The sequence below is a fragment of the Crinia signifera genome, chromosome 2 (genome assembly GCF_055691185.1).
Source record: "Crinia signifera chromosome 2, ASM5569118v1, whole genome shotgun sequence".
Classification (NCBI taxonomy): Eukaryota; Metazoa; Chordata; class Amphibia; order Anura; family Myobatrachidae; genus Crinia; species Crinia signifera.
In genome coordinates this window covers 128,545,820-128,550,955 of record NC_139218.1, presented here as the reverse complement: position 1 = coordinate 128,550,955, position 5,136 = coordinate 128,545,820, and the positions used below count along the sequence as shown (strand labels likewise).

At 44.8% G+C, this 5,136-nt stretch overlaps 1 pseudogene; it reads right to left on the bottom strand.

Annotated features, from left to right (window-relative positions):
- Positions 1–1,052: 1,052 nt before the first annotated feature.
- LOC146061897 (5S ribosomal RNA) lies at positions 1,053–1,172 on the bottom strand (annotated as a pseudogene).
- Between the last annotated feature and the right edge of the window lie 3,964 nt (positions 1,173–5,136).

The window sequence follows — 5,136 nt, the reverse complement described above, 5'->3', positions numbered from 1 at the left end:
AAAAATATATGATAGTGGAAATCTTCCTAAAATCAATAAATAAGCATATAAATAGAAAGGAGATTAGCTTAACTTAGAATGGATGGAGATGAGTGGTTGTCCAACGCGTTTCGTCGATGTGACTTCATCAAGGGGTAAAGAGCAACTGAGACCAGACCGGTATTTATACCTGTATGTCTGTCTCAGAGCTCCATGACATCACTTCCTGTGGCTAATTGGCACTAGAGAGCTAAATGACTCCCATGCAGTTAAGTTATATTCTAATGCACTGCTAAAGTTGGTGGCCATATATAAAAAGACAATCGCTATGTTTATACAAGTGGTTATATCGATTCCAGAATGTGTCTAATTGATGGTTCGCGGCACTTCCGCCACGTTTCTGGCATCCGTGCGGCTGTACTGCGCATGTCCGATTGGATGTAGTACTGGCTGTGACCTTCTCCTGTACTGCGCATGATTGTTCCGGCGGGGCTTCAGGCAGAACCTTGTTGGATAGTGTCTGCGTCTCTGAGTGCCGGCGGCCATTTTTCAAAGGTTTCTGGGACCATGTTTTAGATACGGCGGCCATCTTATTGGAGACATCTTGCCATATTTCATAGTATATGAAAGAAAAAGACACAGTAAATAGATAATTCGATGTTGTGGTTTTGCGCACATTAAGACTTGTAAATACAATGGGGGATAATTAGAGGTTTACACATTATATAGCATAAAATAGTTGTAGCAGGTATATAGGATAAAGTGCTAAGTGCTTGCACTCTGAAAAGACGGAGGAAGTTATCCGTGTTCAACCTAAGGTGCTGTATGTGCTCAGGGTGTTAGAAGAGAATAGTATTAATTTAGAGAGTGTGAGGGTTATATAAAGTAACTATGAGAATAATTATGAGTACATATACAATACATAATAATTAGGAATAATTATAAATACATATACAATACATATATAAAGTGCATATATAAAAGGCTGAATGTTAATAATTAGGTGCTATAAATATTGTGGTAAAGTTTTTTATTAAGTGAGTTTTATCATAAAAGGTCGTTCGTCATTTTTGTTACTACAGCACCGGGTTTTCCCAAGGGGTCTCCCTTCTTGGTACTAGCCCGGCCCAACACTGCTTAGCTTCCAAGATCGGACGAGATTGGGCGTCACAAAGTGTGGTTTGACTGTAGATAAATACGATGACACTTTTGAGATGTTTTAATACCTTTATTATTTCATTTAATATATATATCTATATCTATATGTTCCTGAAATAAATCAGCTACTGTTAGCCATACCTGACCATCATCATTAAACATAATAGAACCTCTTCATCTTCTGGTAAATATTTTTGACTCTCCAAAGAAAATCATTTGTGGTTCTACATAACCCCTTTTTTCTAAAATAGATAATAAACTGAAAATGTCTAGTGTATAGAGGCTTATGTTGGTGGAAGTATGAAACATTACAGTGCATGTGTATTTATTTAGATTTAACCTTTAATGGGAACTAGCCCAGACTCACTAGTTTTGGTGCTGGTTATGGATGTTAGAGGTGTGTGATGGATGTCAATCCACACCATGAATAACTTAACCAGGGATAGCAGAATGTGAGACAACACAAGTTTAATGCAGCAGAAACATGCAATGGGAGACAGGGGTGTGTTAATGCAGAAATTAGAAAGTTAGAGAAAGTGGATCATCATTTCTGTTGAGCAGAAGAAGAAGGCATAGTAAGGTGTACAAGTGCAGAAGGCACACGTCTGTTACTATGGTGACACAGAGCCTATGAAGAGACTCCTGAACACGAAAGAAATCCCTAAATCATGCTGCTTTCCCACTGCCAAACCTGCTTTGACCGGGTTTTTTAAACGGTTCTTTAAACGGGTCAAAGCAGGTTTAACCCCTTTCCCACTGCATGTAGTAAACGGTATATTACTGGTTAATTACCGTTTTTGTACCTTTCACATTGAACCCCTTGTGAAAGCTACAAAACGGTAATTAACCAGTAATATACCCCCCCTCCCCTGGTACCTGCCCTGTGCCCACCCTCCCCTGATACTTACCTGCGTGGGGGATCCGGGCAGCGGGGTTCACGGACTGCTGAGGAGGCAGCGGGGTCCGGCATGGGCACAGTACTTTGGGTCCCTCTGCATGCTGGGCAATGGGGACGCAGCGGGGTCCATCCCGCATGGGCACTGTGCTGGTGGTGCATTCGGGGTCCATTCGGGGTCCGGGCACGGGCAGTCCCTGCAGCTGATGGGAACTAATAGTTCCCACTATGTGCATGTGTACTGAGCGCCGTGCATATCAATGAGCCGTTCATTACATATGCGCATATGTAATGAGCGGCTCATTGATATGCACAACACTCATTAGACATGCGCATAGTGGGAACTATTAGTTCCCATCAGCTGCAGGGACTGCCCCGACGCTGAATGGACCCCAAATGGACCCTGCTGCACCACCAGCACCCACAGCACAGTGCCCATGCGGGATGGACCCCGCTGCATCCCCACTGCCCAGCATGCAGAGGGACCCAAAGTACTGTGCCCATGCCGGACCCCGCTGCCTCCTCAGCAGTGCGTGAACCCCGCTCCCCCGATCCCCCACGCAGGTAAGTATCAGGGGAGGGTGGGCACAGGGCAGGTACCAGGGGAGGGGGAAGTAGTGTGGGATTTTAAATACCGTTTAAGAGGCATTCCCACTGCCTAAAAAACGGTATTTAAACGTGTAGGAAATACCGGCTAACTTTAACCGGTAAATCAACTCTGGCGCTTTCCCACTGCAGCCTTAAACGGTAAATAGTGGAGAAAAAATGGCAATTTACCGTTTAAGAGCTGCAGTGGGAAAGGGGCATCAGTAAACCAATCTTCTATTACACCACTCATTAGCACACTCATGGCTAAATAAAAAAAAATACTAATCACAAAAAAATTACAAATATTGTAGTAATAATAAAAAAATATTGAACCAGATTACGTTAAATATAACAGTGATGCTGTCATCACTCTCCTACCACCATGGAGGAAACACTGTTGCTAAAAATAAGAATCTGCTATAGAAACATGGATGCTGCGCTCCAACTCGAGATGGCTACATGAGTTTCTGTGTGCCAGTAGTTATGTCATAAATTACAGATGATTTGAGCCAAAGGAAGTGTTCTGATTTACTGGAGATGTGTTCTCGGGTGTATGTGCTGCATTACTGGATATCAGTGCCCAAAGATATGTGTTGCTATACAGTGGATCTGTGGTGAATCACAGGAATTCGGCAGAATGAAGAGGGATAAAGGGGATCATTTATGATGCTAGAAAATAGTAATGTAGCATATTTTTATTACAAATTCATGATGACTATGGTAAAACCTCTCGTGTTAGTGGGCTCAAGAGGAACTAAAGAGAAAACTCCTATGCAGGCTGTGGGCCAGATGTATCAAGCTTCAAAAAGTGATTAAATGGAGAGTGATAAACAGCCAGCCAGGGCCAGCACTACCCGCTCAGCAGAGGATGCAAAGCAGGGAGGCGCCGGGCAGGAGAGGCTCCCTCCCTGCTGTACATCCTCTGCTGTTCTCGTTGGCTGCCTGCTGCTGCTGCGCCTGTCACACTTTATCACAGGCAGCAACGCTGGAGGCATAGAGCTCCATCCCAGCAATTGATCCCCTTGTCATAGACAGGGACCAAAAGGGGGCATGACTACAAGGCCAGATGGGGTGTGGCTACATGGACCAGAAGGGGCAGAGCTACAAGGGAGCAAGAAGACTGACTGAACTGAAGACACAAGGAAACAGGAAAGGATGAGCTGCCACCATTGTAAAGTGTGAGTGTATTAATGTCGGCAACTGGTGTGGGCACATGTGTAGGCAACGCTACTAATGTCGGCAGCTGATGTGGGCAACTGTATAGGCAGGGCTACTAACATTGACAACTGGTGTGAGCACGTGTATAGGCAGTGCTACTAATGTTGGCAACTGGTGTGGGCACATGTATAGGCAGCATTACTAATGTTGGCAACTGGTGTGGGCATGTGTATAGGCAACTCTACTAATGTCGGCAATTGGTTTGGGCATATGGTTTAGCAGTGCTACTAATGTTGGCAACTGGTGTGAGCACATGTATAGGCAGCGCTACTAATGTCGGCAACTGGTGTGGGTACGTGTATAGGCAGCACTACTAATGTCAGCAACTGGTGTGGGCACTTGAATAGGCAGCGCTACTTATGTCAGCAACTGCTGTGGGTATATGGTTACACAGTGCCACTAATGTCGGCAACTGGTGTGGGCATGTGTATAGGCAACTCTACTAATGTCGACAACTGGTGTGGGCATATGGTTATGCAGTGCTACTAATGTCAGCAACTGGTGTGGGCTTTACATATAGGCAGTGCTACTACTTTTGGCAACTGGTGTGGGCACTACGTATAAGCAGAGCAACTACTTTTTGCAACTGGTGTGGGTGTCATGAATAAGCAATGCTACAAATGTGGGGAAATACATACGAAATCCCGGCAGTCGGAATCCCGGCGTTCAAAATCATGACGCCGTATTCCTGACCGCCGAAATCCCAACAAGGGGGGGACGTGGATCGCCTGCCATTGCGGGCTCGCTGCGCTCGACACTAATTTATTCTTCCTCTATGGGTGTTGTGGACACCCACGGAGGGAGAAAGTGTCGGGACGGGATTTTGAACGCCGGGATTCCGACCACCGGGATTTCAACTGCATCCAAATGTGGCCATATGCAGGAGTACCCAGGGCATTATGTGTAGCACAATGTGTGTCAGTGTCATATGGGCATTATAGTGCATGGCATATTGTGTAAAGGGAATTATGGTGTGTGGCATAACGTGTAATGGGCATTATGGTGTTCTGCATATTTGTAAGGGGCATCATGATGTGTGACATAACGAATAATGTGCATTACTGTGTGTGGTATAATGTGTAATGGGCTTTGAGGTGTGAAGCATAATGAGTTATGGGGATTATGGTGTTATTGGTACTTTTATGTGACCACGCCAATTCCCCATGAAGCCACGCTTCTCCATTTTGCGCACTCTCCCAATTTTTTCAACACCAAAATGGCTAGTTACGGCACTGGTGCTGTGTTAGGTGAATAAGATTGTGCTACTGTAATTTGGAAAGGGAGAACTATTGTGTGGC